Raw genomic sequence first — 24,832 nt, 5'->3', positions numbered from 1 at the left:
GCAGTTAGACTATAGCTCGACCCGGGGGGATTTTCATTAGCGCAGTTGGAGTACACCCCATTAAACATGTTATTATTATATAAGGTCATATTCTGACGTCCAAGAAAGCACTCGAATGCATACGATGTCATTGTATGTGGAAAATGTTTCGTTAATATCAGCATTTTAAACTAAAAATCTGAAAGGTTTCAGATTTTACATTGCATCCGAAGGGGGCGTTTTTTTAACATTTGTTTGTTACCTTTATTTATTAAATATTATGTTCTTCGCACTTAATCGATAAAATTCAGTTAAACAGAATTATCGCAAAATAATTTTTAAATGAGCCTACCTTTAGAATTTCCGATACAGAGACTCACGCGTTGGAGATAAAAATGTTTCTTGTACAGTGTTGCCATTAGTCTCTTTGAAATCGCTGAGTTTGTTAATCAAAAATTCCTTGAAGTGTTACAAAATATGAAATCGATAATAAAACAAACTTTAAATTCAAATCAGGGCTTCCACATGCTCATATTCTATAGAAGATTACGTTATTCAAATTTTAATGGCTCTAGGTACCGTTGTTTTAACACAATGCGAGAAACATACATGCTTCATGCAGATTCTTCATTATTTAATTTCTTTAAATATAACACAGGACGATAATATTGGGTGGCAACAACTTGAAAACGCTTATCGTGAATTGACGAAAAATGCCAAAACGAAATTAATAGTCTTTCTGTGCAAATTGCCCCTTTGGACTAAAAGTCCAAAAGTCTAAATGCAACGAAAACAAAGACTTATTTTTCTTTCTTTTCGTTGCATTTCTAACTTATTTTAAAACATATTTAATCTCCAATTATTTTCCAAAATAAATTTACTTCTAGAGTTTTCCTTTGTTTTCGATTAGACTCCGGTTTCAGCTATATACGGCAGTTTAATGCAATTGTTTTCAGGAAATAGTTCATTTGGCGATTAATCTTTCAAACAGCTGAGTTGGCGCTCTTTTTTGCGCAATCTCAGCAGCCTTTGTGCTCAGTCTATTTCCAAGTTCTACAGCAACAGGTTGTTTCCGGCTTCGCTCGAGGTATGTGGAGAAACGTTTTGAATTTCGGGGTATCGTTTTCTTTAACTACATTAAAGTTACCAGTCTCTTCAATTTGCTAATAATATGCATGCTGCTAATATTTGGAAGTTACAGGTGCATAAATTAATACACTAGCACTTTTAGTATTGTAATTACAAATGTTATTATCAAGTATTTCTCATTTTATTAATTTTCTTAACTGAGTAAAAGAATTGCCTTCTTATATTTTTATTATATGCTTTATTAATTCTGCTTTTTTAAAAACTTTTGCTGCGGAAATTTATTAAGAAATTTACTCAGCACGATTTCTAGCTTTTTTATGATCGAATAATATCGTTTTCGATTTTTAACTATTTTATTATTTATTTATATTTTGGATCATAATGTATGAATGTGTTAATAAGAATAATAGATTTTATTATTAATTTGTTAATGACAAAAAAACTGTTAATTTGTTTTATTCATTGTTTTCTGTTTCCCTATAATAAACGTATATTTACAATTCAGTATAATATATTATTTATGGAAAATGTTTCGAAATTACTATAATTTAACGATGCTCTTTTCTTTCTGTGGGAATGTGTAAATATTCTCATAGTGCATTAGAAAATGTTTCGTGTTTTGACGGTTCATTTACATATTGTTGGATGCACCTTTTGGCGGGAGTAAAAAAAATTCGGACATCAAAGCGACATTTGGAATTACCTTCTGTCTGTCCGGGGGGTGTAAAGCTCAAATTCTCTAATATCTAAGAAAGAATTGTGTTTTACATATGATTTATATCATTTTAAAACTATTATCCACAAATTTAGAATCTTAGAATAAAGAGTTCAATTTCAAATTTGGTGACTTTGTATTTTTTCCTGATAATTTTAGATTTTAAGTCTAATGAACTTGCTGCTGACTTATTTTGGTTTAATATGATGAAAACAAAGCGAGCTATTTCTATCTGTTTAAGCTATTTCTATCTGTTTTCTATCTGTTTAAATCCGGAACGAATTAATTAAAATTAGAAGGTTGATCTTCCGATTATGGTAACTTGGCGATTTTTTGGCGACCAACCCTGCTACAGCAGCCTGCAAGATTTTTTTTTTTTTTCCCCTCTCCTCTCTCTTTCAACATTTTTTCCCAACAATCTGCTAGCCGAATAATGCTTATGCTAGAACTTTTATGGAACAAAAGTGCTTAATCATGACAAAGATTAAGTGCGAAATTGGGAGAAAGTGCAGAATCTCCCACTTATTGACGCGTTTTTAAGAATTGCACATACACGGTATCCATGTACACGTCGACCTATTTTCACTTAAAAAATGGCATTGCGCACACTCTTGACTTTATCCATGTACACTGCTAAAGTCCTAGCTAATAACCTTTATCGCCTTACCAAAATGTCGACAAACTACCTGTTACCATATTCCAAAGATTAGCCAATTAGAATTTTAATTAACTAATATAATCTTTCAGCTGATAACATGAGTCTAAAACGGAATGAATTTTATTGCTTGAATAAGATAGTATATGGGCATTGCTCTTTCTTTCTTTCTTTCTTTTTTCTTTTGCTTCTATACCCTCTTCTCTTATAGATTTGTCGTCGAAGGCTTCCATACTTTCCCTTTAACTGGTTCCTTCCATGTACCACATTGACGTTTTTGAAAAAGACGAATTAATAATACATCCCATTGAAAAATTAAATGCCATTTAGGACTTCCCTCTGCTTTTCTTATTGGATTAAAGCATGTAATATAAGCAGCTTATTTCTATTTGTTATAAACTAAAAATTTTTAAAAAAAGTCGATGTCCACTTTTTTCTAAAAAAAAAGTAGCTAAAAGCAGAGACATTAATTAAAAACCCGTAAGAAAACGTAATCTTCGCCCTCATTTTTTCGAGTGGCAATAGTCTTGCACCCTGGAGATAAAAATTTGCTTTATTTCGAGAAGTGTTGCCATTGCTCGCTTTCAGATCGTAGAGTTTGTTAATAAAAAATTTCTAAGTTTTACAATGAAATAAAAATAGCATTGCCTGGAATTAAATATATTATTCCCTATTGCAAAAATTCGTGGAAAGCCATTTCGACTATTACCGCCTTCGCCCGACTTTTATCAGCCGAGATATTAATTTAAAACTCTGAGAACACTAATTTTCGCTCTCATTGTGGCAACAGTCTCTCGCGTTGGAGATAAAAATGCTGTATTTCGAAAAGTGTTTCTACTGGTCGCTTTTAAATCGTACAGTTTTTTAATCAAAAAGTTGTAAATTTTACAAAATCTATACATAGATAAAGAAGAATGCCTGTTTGTTTGTTCGCGTTATTGATTTCTGATCAGTTGTGATATTTTTTGTCACATTTAATTGACCAAAATTGAATATATGTGGATTATTGGATGAAACTTGAGCTTTTACGATCATTTGATTAGAAAGAAGAAAATCATTAAAAACTGCGTGCCATTGTTGCTGATATAACAAGAGAGAAAAAGCTTATTTTTCTACAGAAAATTTTTATGTGTGTTCTATATCGCATCAGACTGAAAAATATATGACTATGAATCGTATTTTTGCATCTTATTAAAGAAGGAATATAATTGTATTGTTCTCTCTGTTGTTAGAAACATTACATGACATTAAGTGACACATGAAGCTGAAGTTGATATTATTATTGAATAAATTTAATGTTAATTTTTATGATAAAAAATGCATTGAAATTTAACAAATTTCTATAATTGTCTTCACATAAAGTGCCTATAACATATTGATCTAGTTAATTAAGACATATTTTTCTAAAGGGGGTATGGAAAAAAACTTGCAGTACTTAAAAAAGAAAGATCCGGGCCATTTCATTTCAAATGCATTACCCATTTCATTAACTTTTGTGCCTGGGAGCTATTAAAAAGCACCAGGGTGTATAACATTACCTACATTCTTAAGGTTGTATATATAGCGCAGTCAGACAGCTAAATACTATACTTTTATATGGTATCGTATGAAATTATAAACTTCGTTGCTTACTATTGTTCGTGCTGCGCGTTCGTGCTGCGCGTTCGTGCTGCTTACTATTAGTGTTCGTGCTGCTTACTATTGTTCGTGCCACGACACAAAGAGTGCTTTTTATGTTGTGTAAGGTTTTATCAGTATAAGCTGTATACTTCCGGCAAACTCGCACAAATAGCACTTCTACGTTACAAATTATTTTTAAAAGTTATAAATATTTATAAATAGCAACTATGCTGCCAGCCTTTGTCTGGTTTTTAAATGTACCGGAAAAATGCCTGAAGGGAACACCAAACGTTAAATTTAAAAACTCCGCAGAATTTTACTCTGCAGAACAACTTCATTAAAAAAAATATATTACATATAACAAAATTACAATGAAATAGGCAATACCCCTTAATTAATTATCCTAATAAATAAATTAACCAACTTTCCGTTGCCTTCTCTCAACAAACGTCCAGTATCCAAGAGAAACATTCAATTTAAAAACCTCACAAAATTATCGCCCTCGTTTTTCCAAGTGGCAACAGTGCTGATTTTCAACAGTCAGCAGTCCAGTATACAATTGAATGAAAAACTGTTGCAAAAACCACATTTCTGAAAGAATGAAATTATTCAAAATGATGCTATACAATCGAAAGATGAATTAAAAAAAAATCTGATTCGAATTTCGAAAAAAATCGCTTCGAGATGCACTGGCTCTTGTCTAAATGCACCTACATACCAAATTTCGTAGCCCTGGGTCTATTAGCTTACGCGCAGCACGAACAAGACACACAGACTCTTTCTTTTATTACTCGTATGTAGAGATTATTGTCTTAATAAAATGCAATTCAAAAACTTAAAGTAGATGAATGACGTTTGTTTGTAATGAAGTTTGTTTTCCTGCCTTTAAGAAATTTAAAAAAAAATTAATTTTCATATATCTACATAGTAACCACAGCTTTAAATATGTTTATTCATTCCGCCCTGTAATTTATTTAAACGCTTTAAGTTTCCCAAAAGTTGAAACATTTTTTTTTTAATCTGTAAAACTTTTTTTTTTTTTTTTTTTTGTGTGTGTGTGTGTGTGTGTGTATGTGTGTGTGTATCAGTGTTAAAAACATTTATTTTCACGTTTTCTTAAGCTTAAAAATGACTTAACAAAAGATATTAATTAATCTTTCCAATATCTTTTCATATATTTATTGAAGGATGTATTTAACTACAGTGAAACATCGAATCATGAATATGTTTCATCACGAATAATTTGGTTCACGAACAAGTCTGAACAAGAATATCTCGGGTGCCTAATTACGTTTTGAGATATGTTCACTCAAGTCGGCAGCAAATAATTTTGGAAGGTGTTTTGAGGAAATCAATGGCATAGAATATACCATGGACTTCTGGAAACATTACTTTAATACTTTCTATTGGTTAACTCACTTTAACACAGCCTGGCAAGTAATGACAGACAAAACAATAAATTTGGCTCGGAGAAAATTAAGGCGAGATTGTATATCAGGCAAAAACTTTAAAGTTTTTTTTTTTTTTTTTTTTGTTGTTGTTATTTACAATACTGTGTGTCCAGGCACTATGGGCCTTGGTAGTTAACAATGGACACTTGAACCAGTAACTATAAGACCGTAAAAATGAGCTCAATAAGAAAGAGCTGAAACAACTTGAGAAGCAGAAGTAAAAGCCGATTATGAATAAAATGTCTTCAGAGGAAGGGAAAAGAAGAAATAAATGATCCTATTTCTTTGATCCATGAAATTCCCGTGCAAAGGAATAGAATGCAAATTGTGCACTGTGTAAAACGTCTAATGATGTCAATCTGATAATGCAGTAGCAACTTAAGCATAAGTATCTTCAGTGACAATGCCATGTCTCAGTTTAGAAGCATTTAAAACATAGACAACAGCAAATCGCGTTAGCAAATTCTGACTGAAACGGAGTCCGAAAACGTCTGAAGCAGACTCTGTAGAGTCATTAGGCTATTTAGAAGCAGGAGAGATGAAAAAATGAGCAATGCCCTCAGGCCGAGACTCGAAAAAGCTAAGATAAAAATAAAAGATAAAATAAGATGCTATGCATAAGAACCTTCTATTCTACAAAAGTGTCATTTAAAGACAGTTAGCTACCTGATAATTTTATGTAAAGGGACTTTTCATCTAAAAACGAACATCTCTACCCTTTCTCTGCCTGATTATTCACTTATGCTAACCTTTCTTCTTCGTGCAGGTTTGATAAAATTAATTTTTCGCCTGTTTTATCTGTTTAATATTGTGTTTTTCTTAGGTTAGATTTAATGATTTCTATAGATCTTAATTTATGAACTTGTGTACAAGGTATTTTTGTAATGTTTAAATGAATTAATCCTTTTTACATTAAATCCTACGGAGAAAATAGTTTCGGTTCACAAACATTTCTTATGGCAAACTGCCTTGAAAAACGACTATATTCGTGAATCGAAGTTTAATTGTAATTACTGACATAGAAACTATCCCAACAAAATATTATACCATATTAATATCAGAACAGAATATTTAAATCAAGCATGTAATGTTATTACAACCTTTGAGTAGTAACAACTTATTACAACCTTAATATTACAACCTTTGAGTAATATTTATCATAGTAAAATATCATAAAATATTTACAGAGCAGAAGATTTACATTCAAGCTTGTCACGTTCCACTCATTTTAACTTGATTTTCGTAATTTATCTGATATTTCATAAAAATGCAATTTTATCCAAAAAAAATCAATTAAATGATCAATGATCAATTCGTGTCAGAAAAAAAAATTAAATATTCAAAATGATCCTACGGAGGTGTAATTCTTTAACATTTCCATAATGTCTTTTCAAAATTCCGTGAAAGAAGACATATTAAATAATACTGAAACGCTTCTTAGTAGCTTTGCAAGCGTAATATACATTTAAAAGTCAAAGGATTGTCATCCAAGATACATACTAATGACACTAATGATAATATGCATTCAGTATTGATTTACATAGGATTTCTGGATGTTGCTTTCGTCAGAAAATGTTTGAATTCTAACATATAAAAGTGCAATTACTGTTGTTCTGAAGTACGTTTAGCACATTCGAACATTCATCCAGATAAAACAAATTGCAATTTTTTATCCACAAGTGTATATAAAATTAAACTGAAACGCACATTTATTCCTCCTACTCTCCCAGGCCAACTGACATTCTTTTTATAGCAGCTATTTTCTTTGGAATTTCCGCGAGGAAATCGTCCAATACCTTTCGCAATCAAAGATTAAAAAAAAACTGTTAATCGTTTGCATGTTCGAGCACAACGTTTCGTAACCAATTCTCTGAAAATAACATTGGAATCTGAGAAATTCAATTTAGCAATGAAGTGGTATTTCAAGGTAATAAAATATTGCAATTTTGGTTTCAGAATTTATAGTCTATTGATAATATTTTACAAATAATGAAGTCAAGAGATAAAATTTCATAAAAATATGATTAATAGAGGAAATATATAAGTTCTGCTGAAAGTTACTAAGTCAACTAAATAAATTTATGACTGGAATGATTTAATATCATTTACCTAAAAGCAATCAAAAACATTACGTGCAATATGTTAACCCTATCCCAACTTATTTTAATCTGCTATACTTAAAGTAGCGTTTAATCTGGTTTTAAAGCAATGGCAAAAATTTTATTTTAAATTAAGTTTTAGCAGTATATTTTCGTTTCAGAAAATGCGTTTAGACAAAATTCTAGAAGTAGAGTATGAAAATTTGCGATATCGTCTTTTAGATTTAAGTTTAATACTTGATATGCATCCAAAACTGATATTCTTGTATTGTGAATAAAGCAAATCCTTTGAGGAAATCGAATTCAATTTTAAATGGCTATATAAATATGTATATACGTATGTATATATATACATAATGCATTTTATTTTGAGAAATGTTTACTACGGCATATTCATGATGTATAAATCATATTAAATAGGAATTCCAGAAAATCACTCAAGCTTTTTTTGTAAACAAAAACTAATATCAAAATAGTGCAAGTATTCCACTCTCGTTTCCAGCGAAAACAATACGCCATTTAAATAAAACATTAAGGATGAGGTAGCAAAATTTGTTTATTAATCCTAAGGGATTTATTTTTAAAGCATACAATAATGTGCAAATGCAGTTAATCTCGAGCAAATTGCCCGAGTTTTGTCTAAAATACAATTAAAAAAAGTAAAAAGAAGAAAATCGCAAAAATTTGAAAAGTTTCAAATTTTAAATTACTTCCAAAGGGGCGTTTTTTTAACGTTTGTGTGTTACTTTTATTTATTAAATATCAATTTCTACGTACTCAACCCATAAAATTCAGTTCAACAGCAATATCGAAAAATAATTTTTAAATCAGCATATATTTAGAATTTCCGATACAGTCTCTAGCGTTGGAGATCGGTATCAGTATCAGTATCAGTATCAATCTTGCTTTTTTAAACAAGAAGAAAGAAGATGAGGACTTTGGCGAACGCCGTTTCCTCCAATCCGTGAGGGTTAATATTGAAATTAACAACAAACGTTTTTACAAAATTTTTATTAAACATATACAAACATCCATGCCTTCTCCGGGATTCGAGCCCGCACCCTTCGGCACGGTAGTCAGCAATGCTAACCACTATACCGGTTGGGCGGCTGCGTTGGAGATAATTTTCCCCCCGTACAATGTTGCCATTGCTCGCTTTGAAATCGTTTAGTTTCTTAATCAAAAATTCGTTGAACTGTTACAAAATATGAAATCGATAATAAAGCAAATTTTAAAAAATTAGGGCTTCCACATGCCCATATTCAATGGAAAATTACGTTATTCACATTTTGATGGCTCTAGGTAGGGTTGTTTTATCACAGTGCGAGAAACATACTTCATTATTTAATTTCTTTAAATATAATACAGGGCGATAATATTTGGTGGCAACAATTTGAGAAGTGAAGCAACGCTTATCGTGAATCGAGGCAAAATTCCAAAACGAAATTAATAGTTCTTCAGGGTAAATTTTGCCCTTCTGGACTAAAAATAAAAAGCTGAAAGCTTTCAGATTTTACATTATGCCCAAAGAGGCGTTTTTTAACGTTTTGTGTGTTATTTTTATTTCTTAAATATCAATTTCTTCCTACTTAAACCAGAAAATTCAGTTCAACAGCAATATTGCAAAATAATTTTAAAATGAGCATATCTTTAGAATTTCCGTAACAAAATCTCGCGCTCTGGAGATAATTTTTTTTTTTCGTATAGTGTTGCCATTGCTCGGTTTGAAAATCGTTGAGTTTGTTAATCAAAAATTCTTTAAAGTTTTACAAAATATGAAATAGATAATAAACGAATTCCAAATTTGGGCTTCCAGATGCCCATATTCGGATGAAAACGTCCGTTATTCAAATTTTGATGGCTTTAGGTACCGTTGTTTTATCACAATACCAGACACATATATGCATTTATGCAGATTCTTCATTATTTAATTTCTTTAAATATAATACAGGGCTCCCTTAATATTTGGTGGCAACAATTTGAAAAGGAAACCGACATTTATAGTGAATCAAACGCAAAATGCCAGAATGAAATTAATAGCCCTTGTGGGTCAATGTCTTCTGAGCTAAAAATATTTTTATAGAATAAGCTTTTATTTAAAATGGGTATTATTATTAATGCACTAAAAGGATAATAATAGTTTGACATATAGCTATTATAGATTAACTATTTATATTTACAGTTTCATATCGCGTCTATGAAAGGATAATAAATTAAAAATCAAAATGACTCGTACCTTTGATAATGCAATTAAATTAATAGATTTCGTTTTTTAGGCCCCCAACAATAGGCGCTATTCGAGGAATTCTATAAACTAGGTGTCTTCAACCTTTCACGCCTGAGAACCAACCACATAAATAAATTCACAAAGATCCGCGGGCCACATGTCTGTCATAAAACATAGTGTAGTCAAAAAATCTATACAAAAAAGGGAGGTTTGTTTTGCAAGACTACAATTGATTCTAAGCGAAGAGATAGTGTTACAGATTTGTATATATACAGTGTCTCAAAAAAGTGATGGGACACTTGTGCTTTACAAAAGGAAACTGCAATAAAATAAATTTTAAAAACATGTAAAATTTTTTGTGGGTGTGTTTCATACTTAAATTTAATAACACTTATTACATAACATACATTTTCTCAAAATATTAAAATATTAATTTAATAAAAATACAATTGTTTAGAACGGAGCAGAAAATGGCTCACTTAAGTGATGGGACACTACGTACTATGCAATAAAAATATCTTTTGGGGTATTTATTTTTACTCAAAAGCAATTGCCAATAATTTATAAAATCGTCTGCAGTATTTCTGTCCAGTTTGTTTTGGAATTTTTTGTGTTTTTTAGCTCTGTGCAGCCATGAATGTTAAACGAAAAGAAACTTTGCCTGGAATTCGAAAATTAGTTATTAATTTGCATATTGAACGTGGAAAATCTATTAGAGAAACTACTGAAACAGTTAACTTCAGTCATTCAACAGTTTTCAATATCATTAAACGATATAAAAAGAATCATATGATTCAGGATAAAAGAAGACCTGGCCGACCATCAAAGCTATCCGATGGAATAAAGCGAATTATCGTTCGAAATCTTTAAAAAAAATCCAAGAATGAGTGCTCCTAAAGTTGCTGCCTGATTTACAAGCATTATATGGAGTAATTGTTAATTCTGAGACTATTAGAAGAGTAATTCGATCTACTGGATATCACGGTAGAGCAGCCAGGAAAAAATTCTTCGTAAGTGAAAAGAATAGAAAACTCAGACTGGCTTTCGCAAAATCCAACATAAATAAGAATTCTGATTACTGGAATGAAGTTATATTTGCTGATGAGAGTAAATTTAATATATTTAATTCTGACGGTAGAATCTTGGTGTGGAGAAAACCCAGGGAAGAAAACAGAACTTGGTGCCAACAGTAAAACATGGTGGAGGAGGAGTTATGGTATGGGGGTGGAGTCCGCTGGAGTTGGTAATCTTGTTTTTATTGACAGTATAATGGATCAGTACAAGTATATTGACATTTTAAATCAAAATTTGAAATCTTCAGCACGAAAATTTAACCTTCATAACGATTTTAAATTCTACCAGGACAATGACCCCAAGCACAGTGCTTTGAACGTTAGACTCTGGCTGCTGTATAACTGTCCTGAAATAATAAAAACACCACCACATTCTCCAGACTGAAATCTCATAGAGAATATTTGGCAAGAATTGGAATCAAGAATTCGCAAACACACCATTTCTTCAAAACAACAATTAAAATCGGCGCTTCGAGAAGAATGGGGGTAAAATCACTCCAGAAATCACAAAAAAATTAGTCGAAACCATCCCAAGAAGATTAAATCATGTTTTAAAAGTAAAAGGAAATCCAACAAAATATTAAAACCTTTTAAAAAGTAAAATTTTTGGATAAATATTTGATGGAAAAGTAAGTGTCCCATCACTTAAGTGAGCCATTTTCTGCTCCGTTCTAAACAATTTTATTTTTATTAAATTAATATTTTAATATTTTGAGAAAATGTAGGTTATGTAATAATTGTTACTAAATTTAAGTATGAAACACACTCACAAAAAATTTTACATGTTTTTTAAATTTATTTTATTGCAGTTTCCTTTTGTAAAGCACAAGTGTCTCATCACTTTTTTGAGACACTGTATATATGTATGTATGTTTTAAATCTTTTTCTGACTATGGAAAAAAAGTATAAAGATGATTATACAGAACGATGTTACATTTGCAATAAAAAAGGGAAAGAAAAACTTGCAATTACTGGCAGGAGATGGTAGTTAATTCAGTTTTAATGTGAAATTTGACATTGTTTTTGCTTGATTAAAGCTTCAAAATCCGGTTAAATCTGTATTGTTGCAATTCGTAAAGTTTCTTCCAAATGTTTGTCTGTCAGCCGTGTTCTTGGTTTTGATTTTAGGAATTTCATTTTACAAAAAAAAAAAAAAAAAAAAAAAAAAAAAGCTGTTGACATATGTAGATACTGCCAAAGATAGAAGGCATGAAGAGTGCATATTTACGAATTCCTGGATACTTGTGTTTTGTCACATACTTCGAATAAAAATCAATTAATGTAGGATTTTCAAGAAACTTGCATTTTACGGCTGAGTCACGCTGTAAATCTGTAAATTCTAATTGGAGTTGGAACATTATTACATAAGATAAATTACATAAGAAAAAGTGAAATTTTTGAAAAATTCGTCATTTTCTGGAAATGTTATCTCAAATAAATGTCAATAAAATGCTTTAAATATCAAGAATAAGGGGAAGAATATTTTTTTCGGCAAAACGCTGACAAGGCAATTTTTCTTGAAATCTAAATTTCTTCAAATTCAAATGTGAAGCCACCAAAATACCTTCAGCGGGCCACGGGTTGAAGACTCCTTCTATAAACAAAAATATTTAATCTATTATTTCTATTAAACCATATGTCATACTATTATTCTCCTTTTAGTGCATCAACATCATATCCATTTTAAATAAAAGCTTGCTCTATAAAAACTTTTCTTTTTCAATTATTGCATTTTATTTTCCTTTTTCTCAGTCTCAATTACACACTACAAATGATGAAATCTTTAGTCATTATTAAAATACAAGCAATAAATTCTAAGAAAATTGTGAAATAAAGAAATTTAACCTCATGTCATTGAGAGAATTTAAGAAATTTCTTTTAATATTCAGTTTCTGAAATTGGATGTTATAATAATGTTACATAACGAGCACTTAGCTAAAATGAGAAAACGAATATCGACAATTCGTCATTAACTGCGCCAAGATGGCAAACTGCAAAAGATTTTTTGCTCTAGAAACATCAGATTGCAACACATTTGTAAAAAAGTGTAGAAAATTGTTGAATTGATACATTTAAACTTTTTTGTTTTAAAAGAAGACAAAAAGTTTTATAATCTGTGAAAATTTCAAAACTTTGTCACACATTTTTAGATAATAAAACTTTAAAATCATAAACGTAAAATATTGTAAAAAAATCAAGCGATTTTATAAATGCTCGAAAAAGCAACACAAAATCGAAAAAGAAGTTACAATTTTCATACAAGTATCATTGAAAGGATCTTTTTTGGCTGTATCCGATGGTGAAAAGAGTAAAATTCTGGTTTGCTTAGTTCGTGATTTAAACAAGATGTATATGAAAAATCTTTTAAATGTTTAATCAAATTTTTTTTTGGGGGGGGGGAATCTGAAAGCATTCATATTTTATATTACACCCAAACGGACGTTTTCTAAAAGTTTTATGTTATTTTTACTTATCATGTTCTTCTCTCATAAACCACATAAAATTCAATTCAACAGCAATATCACAAAATTTTTTAAACAGCATATCTTTAGAATTTCTGCTGGGCAGTCTATCTCGGAGATAATTTTTTCCCAGTACTGCGTTGCCATTGCTCTCTTTGAAATCGTTGAATTTTTTAATAAAAAATTCATTAAAGTTACAAAATGTGAAATAAATAATAAAACTTCCATGTGCCCATGTTCGGGTGGAGGATTACTTTATTTAAAACTTGGCGGCTCTAGGTATCATCGTTTTGCAAGAAAAATGTATATATTCATGCACATTCTCTTTTATTTCATTTCTTTTAAAATAATACAGGGCAATAATAGTTTTTGGCAAAATTTTGAAAAATTATTCAGCCTTTTGCAGTAATTCAACGAAAAATCTCTTTTTCAGACTAATAGCCCTTCTCAGCTAAAGCTCCTTTAGGCTAAAAAAACACTTTACTCCATTGCATTGTCATTTCCAATTACTTTATAGGAAAACTATAGAAAAATTACTTATCACAAACCACAGCGAAGAACATGGCTGTTTAAACATAAAGCATAAAAAAGAAAAGAAACTGCGAGTAATAACAATAATCATTGAAGATGTTATATTATCTTGGAAGCTGTTTTTATTCATAGCAGTGCGTAATTTAATTGTATACATAATCCCGGACATATAACTAAGATCAAATCGTCCATTAAAACTAAACTGCTCAATCAGAAAAATAAATCTTCCGTTTCCCTTTGATTTCTATAAAAGCATAAAGGTTAATGGAAAAAGACCGCTTCTTTTGTTTCCAATACTGGTGTAATTTATGTAAAAAAAATTAATCTATTCTCCAGATTAAAAAGCTTTAAAAACACAGATGAGTTAATATCATTTTTATGTCAATTATAACACAGATTATTCTCGTCTGTACTACCTTCAGTTGTTAACTGTGATTTTGAGTTAACCATGAACGTCATTTGCAGTATTACCCTGGTTAAAAGGGGGGTTAGGGAGAAATCTCGCAACTAAAATATGACGCTAACAACGCTTTCTATTTAACTTTTTATTGCATGTAGTCAGTGGGTCTCATTTTCTTATGTTGTAATTTTAATCAAGATCTAGAGTCTGATATATTCTGCATATGAAATAACTCCAAAAGGAAGCATCTTGTTTAAAAAGGGATAGGATCTGACAAATTATAAAGTTCACATTTAATTAATTATAAATAATACGTAACTGGACAATGCTACTAAACGAATTACGCTTTTAGTGCTGAATCTTACCTGTTACTGATAATCACAATGAATAATTAAAAGAACTGAAATGAAAAGTACAATTTTATTATAAAATTTTGTGGAATCGTTTTAAACAACAATTCGAGGAATTATATCAAAAATAGCCCCCCCCCCGAAAAAAAAAAAAAAAAAAAAAAAAAAAAAAAAAAGAATCTGGATTTGGGACATTTTGGCTGATTTGAGTAATTTTTTAGTAAACTCTACTACCAAGACTTTCTGTTGTTTATTTCTCTGAATGAATCTTTCAAATAGAGGTTTAGATACAAATTTAACACATTTCGTTGCTTCCGTGTTTAATCATCATAGACGAAAACCTATTTTTACACATAATACTTTGCCTTCAAAAGCGTAACTTGAAGATATAACAAGCGATGCAGGAAAAGCTCTTAGTCTTACCAAACAAAAATCCAAAACCTTTCAGATTTTATATTACGCGCAAGGGCCGATTTTTAACGTTTTTGTATTACCTTTTATTCATTAAATATTTAAGAGAGTATATCTCTAGAATTTCTGAAACACAGTCTCGCGCGCTGGAAATAAAATGATGTGTTTTTTTTTTTTTCCCCCCCCCCCATAGTGTGCCATTGCTCGTTTTGAAATCGTTTAGTTTCTTAATCAAAAATTCGCTGAAGTGTTATAAAATATGAAATCGATAATAAAGCAAATTAAAAAAAATTAGGGCTTCCACATGCCTATATTCAATGGAAGATTACGTTATTCAAAATTTGATGGCTCTAGGTATCCTTGTTTTATCATAATGCGAGAACTATTTATGAACATTCTTCATTATTTAATTTCTTTAAATATAACACAGAGCGAAAACATTTGGTGGCAACGATTTGAAAAGTGAACCGACATTAATAGTAAGATATTTTCCTATTTTTATATCGATAAGCAATGTGCGGCTCTAATTTTGAAGATAAATAAAAGGTTTTAAAGCAAATGGCCATGAGGATACGCAACACTTTTTTCATTATGCCAAGGTACTATTTTCTACAAAACCTTAATTTTTAAATATTTCTTTTGGATGGTAAGAAATGTTCACATCGCTATTTAGTTTTTCTGCTTCTTTTTAATGATTTTATTATTATTGCTCATTTTTATCCCTTAATTTATAACATTTGAGATAAATAAGCAATTTTTCTCAACCGTTTTTTCTTGTGTGTACATTCCATATTCCTTTCTATCTCTTCTTTGTACTTAATTTTATTAAAAAAATTAAATGTAATCAGTGTAATAAACCTCAAATATTAAGACAAATGACAAAATGACGTCAGTTTTAGACAAATGGCAAGATTTTAGACATCCACAGTTCTTTCTTTCACAGATCAAATTACTTTTCACCGAATCTACCTCTTTGAAGATCTTTAAATCCCAATAAGAAACAAATGCTTTACTATAGATATCTTAAAAAAACACGAATCCTTTTTAAAGAGTCATTTAAAGATATTTCGCAAGGAACATGAAAAAGCAAAATTGGGAAAATGAGTTAAGAAATAATGCATAAATTCTCAATTTTAACTCAAATAGGTCATATTGCAGCAATTTTCTTACTTCTGGAATGCTACTTGCCCGTACATTGGCTGAAATAATAAGGATCCAAGACAAGTACCCGAAAGAGTGAATAAGAATAAATTCCGATAACAACACGCATCGGTATTGTCATGTTGCACGCGCTGATAGCAGTCACTGAAACAAGCAAGCAGTCACTGGTTCAATATAAGTTATGTTTCTATTGTTGAGATTCGAAATAAAGTCGTGATTCTCAGTAAGCGCGCCTCCATAACTGTCAAAAGAGCAAATAATGTCTTAAACCCCTACCACTTCGTATTATTTCAGCTAGAGAAATTTAGGTTTCTTTAGGTACTGAAAAGGAAGGTATAGATAATTGATGGAATTCAGATGATTTTGACCACTGACTTACGTTCTTTATTAATGCTGAGTTTTATAGCGCTTATTTTCTTATCAAAATTTGGCAGCAAATATTTTTTATCGTTCGTTCGTTTGTTTAAGTGTAAGTCAAGAAATAGAATTCTGAAAAATGAGATGTTTTTTATGTTCTGGGTAATAGCAATGTTTGCTTTTTTAATGCATTTTTCTACGTATGTTTCTTTAACGGTCCTCAAACAAATATTCTGACTCTTATTGTTATTCCAATCTAGAGTACTAATTACATTTTTTTTTTCCCGAGAACACTAGATTTCTAATCCTAGAGGCTTTTCTAGAGTACTAATGACATTTTTTTCAATAAAATGTATCACATGATTTTAAGTGCATGCAGTTAATTTATACAGTGGATGGACAAAAATATGGAAACACCTTGTGAAATGCATGTTTGAAAAGAAAGATTGATTTTAATGAAATGTGTTGGTGGCGCTGGCATTTTTGACTACTGACTTCACCTATACAACTTCGTAAATGTGCTAAACAGTTCAGTTGTTGTCGGAGTACTGTTATGTGAGGTTGTCATTGCATTATGTCAGAGTTAACAGACTTCGAACGTGGGCAAATTGTTGGAGCACATATGGTAGGTGCTTCCGTAAGCAAGGTAGCTGAGGTGTTTAGTGATTCAAGAGGTACTGTATCGAAGATTTATTCCGCATATTTGAAAAGCGGAAAAACATCATCTGCTAAATCACAGCGCGGACCAAAGTGCGTCCTGAGTGATCGTGACAGACGATCATTAAGGATAATTGTGACGAAAAATAAGAAGACCACAGCTGCAAAAGTTACTGCTGAAATGAATGTTGTGTTACCGAACCCTGTGAGCACCAAAACAATTAGAAGGGAGCTTCATAAACAGGGAATTGCTGGCCGTGCTGCAATCGAGAAGCCACTCATCAGTGATGCTAATGCCCGCAACAGGAAAAGGTGGTGTTTAAGTCATTAAGCCTGGACTATAGAGCAGTGGAAGCGAGTAATATGGTCTGACGAGTCTTCTTTCACATTGTTTCCCACTTCTGGCCGAGTTCACGTCTGGAGAACGCCATCTCAAGCCTATAATACAGACTGCTTGTTGCCAAGAGTGAAACATGGCGGGGGTTCTGTTATGGTTTGGGCAGCCATATCGTGGTTCTCTGCTAGCCCCATGATAACTGTGTCAGGGCACATGACTGCCAAGACTTATGTGAACATTTTTGCCGATCAAGTTCATCCAACGGTACAAACTTTGTTCCCCGATGGTGATGGTGTCTTCGAAGACGACAAAGCCCCTGTTCACACAGCTCGCATTGTCCAGGACTGGTTTTCTGAGCACGAGGATGAGTTGTCCCATCTTCCCTGGCCACCACAGTCACCAGACCTGAATATTATCGAACCTTTGTGGTCTACATTGGAACGGAAAGTGCGTTCTCGTTATCCACCGCCAACATCGTTATCTGAACTTGCCACCGTTTTTCAGGAAGAATGGTATAATATTCCCTTGTCAAACATACAGGAACTGTATTTATCCATTCCGAGAAGACTGCAAGCTGTTTTGGATGCCAACGGGTTTCCTACACCATATTAAGCAAAGAAACATGTTTTTTTAAAGGTGTTTCCATATTTTTGTCCAACCCCTGTATATACTCAAATGTTCATGCATTAATATTGTAAAATATTATATGAAATAGCTTTTATAAATTTTGTCAGTATTATATGCTTTATAATATATTCTGAAACATTTCAAAAAATGTCGGTGAAGAAAATTATAAGTTGCCATATGAATAATTAATATAAAGTAAATTCTAATTTAGGTTAAATTTGAATTTACTTCGAATTAGATTTGATATCTATCGAGTAAAAATTTTTAGTTTAAAATTATAAAATTATATGATAGAGGTTGGTGTTTATGACATAGGTTGGTGTTGGTGTTTTTTAAGGAACTTGGTGTTTAAAAACTAAAACTCTCCCATTTATGAACATTTTAGTAATTTTATTATGGGATTTCTTGCCTGCCATAAATTCTGGGTTAATAGGAATTTGGTAAGTTCTCTAATTATTACTTAATACCACCTGAATTGTAAATAACACTGACACCATAAAAACAAGTTTTGTTTTCCCAAAAATACATAATATATAGATTTAAAATAAAGGTAAAATTTTCTTATTAAGGTACTTCTTTGAATCTGAACGAAAGGCTTGGGATTATGAATAACAATAACATGCTTTAAGGGTAAGTATTTATTAAGAATTACAAAATTTGTAATTCTGTAATATGCTATATGTATTATAAGAGAAATGTAGTGTAGAATAATGTATTTTTCCTGCTGCAATTTTTTTAAAAAATATTGTTAGCCCAAAGGGGCTATTAATTTCGTTTTGGCATTTCGTGTTGATTCACTATAAACGGCGAATCACTTTTCAAATTGTTGTCGCCAAACATTATATCCTTGTGTTATATTTAAAGAAATTAAATAATGAAGAATCTGCATAATTGTATGTATGTATGTTTCTCGCATTGTGATAAAAAAAGGTACCTAGGGTCATCCAATTTTGAATAACGTACGTCTCCATCCGAATATGGGCATCTGGAAGCCCAAATTTAGCCCCTAAATAAAATGTTTTTTATTTTCCATGCGCCGGTGTGCTACCATTTGTCACAGTGTAAGATATTTAATTTAGGTTTTAGATTTAATGTGACCGTTATTGAGCAAAATGTGAAGTTCTTTAAAAGCCCTAACCTCAGTTCTTAATAATATTTTTTTTATAAAGTATCTGCGGGATTTAAATAAAAATGTACTTGATTCATGATATATCTAATTAATAATTTTAATGAATATTTAAAGATTTTATTATTATTTATTTATTTTTTAAATTCTGAAATTTCTGAAAAATTTTTTAAGCTAAAATTTTGAGAGCTAATTTTTTAAAAGCTATCAGTGCGATTTTTACAAAACTGGCAGTTTGGCATAATTTGAGTCGTAGAATTGAAATATGGAAAAAATTGGCATTTCTTTTCAGAAAAATGTCCGGTTTTGTGTCAAAATACCTATATTAGAATGATGCTATATATAAATCTATTATATATCCTAACTCGTGCTTTCGAGGCATGAAAAACGCAATTTGAATTTCGTCAATCGGACCAATAGAACGGAAGATATAGAACTGTCCCTTTTTTAATTTTATTTTATTTTCTCAGTGTATGTACTGTTTCTAAAGTTAAATCGTCTGTTAACAGGAGAATATCCGCTGACGCAAAAATCAGCTGCAAAGTTTTTAAATACATCTGTTGTGACAATAAATAAAATAATAAACTAAGATTCATAACTAAAACTAAAATTCATAATATTCACCAGCTTTTGCGAAGGCATGTGAGTCAATGTAAAGCAATTTCTAGAACCTTGTACGGAAACTATTTAGCATGAGATAAATGGAAATACATAGTGACTCTTGATAAAGCATAGGTTTACCTAAATGACTGCAAGAAAAAAAGGGCTACATATTCTCGAAAACGGGGAGAAAAAAAGTGTACAAACCTGTTTCCGGCAATGCAAATAAAGTTACAGTGAAGGGTTTACGACTGTAGCAGGATTCTTTAACAATTACAAAATTAAAAGCAAAAAGCATAGGAATAATATTAAAATCAACTCAACATATTATCAAGAGAAAGTTTTGAGTACGATATTTACAGAAGAAATTCCATTTCTTTATCCGAACGACTTTCAAAGAGTTAAACTTCATCAAGACAAAGAAATAAGTCATACTTCGAAAAATACCACTGCATTCCTTGAAAAAATGAAGAGTGATACAGATATTATTGCATATATTACTTTTCAACGTATTCCTGCCAAGTGCTCTGATGTTTCACGTATGGAGTGTTGCATCTTTGGTCTCTTAAGAGGAACTCTTCTAAACACAAACCCACTACGATTAGTGGATTCTGGAATGTGGTGGAAGAGGAAGCGGAATTTAAGGAAAAGTCCTTCTATCATGGAACTTACAATGCAGATTTATAGTCCAGAAAAAAGATTATCAGATAAAACATTTTAAAAATATTCTTTACATTTTAAACATAAATTAAAAGGCATCGAAGTTGTTCTAAAAATGTATAGTACCATACGAAGGCGTAAGTATAAAACAGTAAAGAAGCCAAGGGTGCAAAATGTTATTATTTGAAAGGAAAGTTCTTTCCATAAAAATATTAGATAATTACAGTCTTTCTGATTTTTGTTTCTCTTTCTTTTAGCATCGCTTGCATCTACTGGTAAATTTAATGTTACCTACTTATTTAAGCACTTAAAATTTAGCAGAAAAAATACAATAAGTTAGAGAATTTCTTAGTGGAACGATTAGAAAATGCAATCGAAAGTTGTAATGCAATTTTCCTCTTAGTACTCGTTCAAGATAAAATATTCATTTAAAACAATGATTTCATGTTATATGATTTAACTTTTTGAAGTATCTCTCATTTTAGTAGTACATAACAATAATGAAAATATTAATTTCTATTACAAAATCAAATGCTAAGAAATTTTTCAATATGGCTTGAAATACTTTTATATACTACTGAAAAGAAGAATCGCCAGATTTTCTTTTTCTTTTTTTTAAATTAAAAATTTATTTAATGTTATTTGTGTATATCTACTTTTTAAAATATTTCTAAGGCATGCATAGCCATTGCAAATATTTATGCTATGTTTATTATTACTTTATTAAGTTGATAAATATTCTATGAAATTTTACCCCATTTTGCACAAATTTTGAGGATCAAATTTTTAATTACTTGAAACCTCCTTCCTTCCTCTTCTACTGAAGACATTTCCTCCACTGCATTAACTACATTTTGAAGTATCATTTTCTGCAGGATTACTTGTTAGTATCTAGAGACTCGTTCGTCTTCAGAGACATTTCTCATTCTGAAAATTTATTCGTGATTCAAGATTCCACTGTATTTATCTCTAAAGAAGAAGAAAGAAGAAAAATATTTAGCTCTGGGTGGAAGAAAAAAGTAATTAACTATGTAAACGGCTTTTAAACTTATGGACTTAGTGTTGTTATTTTCTGCACCGTTTTGGCTCAGCTACGTTCCTGCTAACTGAAGCTCGCTTAAATTAGCCTTTTACTGTACATATGGATTTTCTATAGCTCAGCCTGAATGGAAAGATGTTGTGTTGTATTTTAAAAAGAAATTTTTAATAAGTTGTCAGTGTAAAAGCCACCGTTACCGTTCATACAAACTTACTTCTAGAATAACGTAATAGAATACAGTACATTTGTTAATAGATATTTTTTGGAATCCCTCTCTTAGTGTTAATTTATATTTTAAAAATAAATCGTGCATCGTTATTTAAGATTATAAATGTCTTTAAACTATACGTGGAAATTTCTACAGAAATATATTTACTTTTGAACTAATGTTTTCTCTTTTTTTAATCCTTAATTTTTTTCTCATTTCTTTTTCTCTTAGAATGCTCATTATGCACGTTGAAATCTCCACTCTGGCAGCCACAGCTCTTATGGACAAGCAAACAGGAATTCAGTTCCTAGTTAAGATCCCTCAGGATAGACAGTTCGAGGAAAAAGGTTTCAATGATCTAGCCTTTTTTTTTTTTTTTTTTTTTTTTTTTTTTTTTTTTTTTTCCATATATATATATATATATAATTCTCCTTTCTGACAACAGAATGATGCCGACGGTGCTTTAAACATGAGGTCCAAAACTGCGCTGTGAACTAACTCCATCTTCAAAATTAAGGGTTGCGACTAAACAGATGTCTTCAATGGCAGGAAAGAGTATAAACACTTACTTAGTTACTAATTCAGAAGTCAAACAACAAAAATCAGCGTTATATTTTCAAAATTTTCACAGGACTAGTTTCGATTGTTTTACTGAACCACCATCCTCAATGCAAAACCGGAAATGAACGAGATAGGATAGGATATAAAGATTAGATAAGATAAGAAAGCCTGCACAAGAATAAGCAAGTGGCGCCATCTGTTGATGAAATCAGAACTAAAACATAATACTTAACTAAATTTATTTAGTTACTCATGTCTTAGAAATAAAACTTTTAGTTATTCATGTCTTGAACTTTCCTCTGTATATTAGTTTTGCGTAATTACTGATTATTTTGCATCAGAAATCTTTTGTATATTGAAGAATGGATTAAGTCACTGAAGGGTAGCGATGTAATCTCATTCGGTATGGACTGATGATCTAAGAAACAGACATACCAAATGAGACAGCATTGAGCCCGAAATATCATCAAAAAGAATGTTCAGCTTTGCAACCTAAAAAAGGCTTTCTAGGACATATCAACGGTGGAGTATTCTCATTTCTTTGAAATCATGGCTCAACGATTTCACTTTAGTGAAATTTCATTGCATTTTCAAAGACGGCAATACTTCTGGAACTTCATATTTATCCATGAAGTACGTATATTTTATTTGTTTATTTTTATTTATTTGTTTGTTTCTCGAAGAAAAGTTTTTTTCTCGATACAAATATTTACTGTATTGTCTTCTCTATTTTAGTTCAGTGGTCTTCAATCTGGGTGCCGTGATTCAAACCTCAGAGATCCGCGAGTTAAAATAAAAATTCGAAGATAAAATTAAAAATACATTTGGTAATGGATTAATTTTTAAGGCTTAAATCGTTATACCTCAAAGAGAATGACTTACAGTTCTATCGAAAATTAAACAATTTTCTAATGGAAAATAAACTGAATTTAGATGACATTGTTAAAAATTACATAGGGTGTCCAAGAATTATCTTTAAAACTTTAATAACTTCTAAAATAAAAAAAAAGATATTTACATTCTGTTTTCTGCAGTCATTAGTGCAACTCATCAAAGTTTTTTCTATTCAGGGGTACACCTCAACATGTGCACCATTTGTGACTCTGAGCACATCCAGTCTGTATTGAATTTCCTGCCAGGTACGGTGTGACAGTGGTAAAAGCATCTGAAATGCGACGATGTTAGCAACCTGTGTCCGGTAAACAGCATCCTTCAAATAACCCCGCGGAAAGAAGTCGAGGGATGTGATGTCTGGAGACCTTGGTGGCCATGGTATTGGGTAACCCCGTTTTATCCATCGATTGGAAAAAGTGCTCTAAACCAGTGTGATGGAGCACCTTGATGGAATTAAGCATTGGGCTGCAAATCCTCCCACTGAGGAAAAGCAAAGAGTTGAAGCATGTCCAGGTAGATGCCACCATTAACTGTTTCTTTAGCGAAGAAAAATGCCTAATGATTCGGTTGCGCATCAGACGTTAACCTTTGGGCTGTCTCTTCCAATTTCTAGTGTTTCATGTGGGGTTTCTAAACTCCAGATTCGTACGCTATGTCGCTTTAACTGGCCAGATATATGAAACTAGAAATCCCGGCGGTCATACGAAATGACCGCTGTTCTAGATATTATAAATTGTAATTAAAATGATTTGTGCAAAGGTTGTGTGTTCAGCCTTAAATTGTTTCAAAAAACAGATGATTGCTAATGCAAACAAATGTTCACCTATCCCCCCCTGACACGCTCAGTTTGCGTTCAGTTGTAAGCCATTTCAAAAACAGATGATTGCTAATGCAAACAAATATTCACGTTCCCCTGACACACTCAATTTGCGTTCAGCTGAAATTTCAGTTTAAAGTACAATGTCGGAATAAAATCGGGCAAAATTTTAAACCCTTTACGCGAAAGGATATTTAGCATAGGAGTTTGGGTAAACTTACCTGATGAGATGTACTACGTACAGCTCGTTAGTTGGTTTCGTCTCCTTTAGTTTATCAACGTTTGCAAGTTTCTAGGTAATTCATATGTAAATATAATTAAATGCATAATAAGCAACAATTATATGAATTAAAAATATTTAAATGTTCTTAAATACCATGGTAAATTAATTAAAACAATGATAACTGCATGTATGGTATCAATGTATATGAACTATTTGAATGCCGTGGCAACTTCACCCCATTGGCTAATACAGTTACGCAAGCAACCAATAAACTATCGGCGACAGACAGACACTTAAGCTGCATATGATAAAGATATTTCCTCATCACTAAAGTACACCTATTTTAAGAACCCTTCATCTTCATCCATACAGAGTAACATCTCTATTGCAAACTCCGCACATTCTAGTTTGTCTGTTGGTGACAAGGCCTGTAACAGCTGTACCTTATAGGCATAGAGATGCAACCATTTGTTAAGCATCATTTGAATAGTTTTCAATTGAAG

General features: G+C 31.4%; 1 long non-coding RNA gene across 1 annotated transcript; it reads left to right on the top strand.

The window, feature by feature from the left end:
• The first annotated feature begins 1,029 nt into the window (after positions 1 to 1,029).
• On the top strand, positions 1,030 to 22,783 carry LOC118186135 (uncharacterized). Its single transcript, XR_015040481.1, has 4 exons — positions 1,030 to 1,066; positions 18,771 to 18,831; positions 22,066 to 22,181; positions 22,280 to 22,783. It is a non-coding gene; the product is annotated as an uncharacterized LOC118186135 (long non-coding RNA).
• The last annotated feature ends 2,049 nt before the right edge of the window (positions 22,784 to 24,832 follow it).

Source organism: Stegodyphus dumicola, chromosome 4 (assembly GCF_044657685.1).
Source record: "Stegodyphus dumicola isolate Sdum_Otavi_A_Nest chromosome 4, ASM4465768v1".
NCBI classification, from domain to species: Eukaryota; Metazoa; Arthropoda; class Arachnida; order Araneae; family Eresidae; genus Stegodyphus; species Stegodyphus dumicola.
Note: the sequence above shows the minus strand (reverse complement) of the source record. Positions and strands in the feature narration are given on the sequence as shown.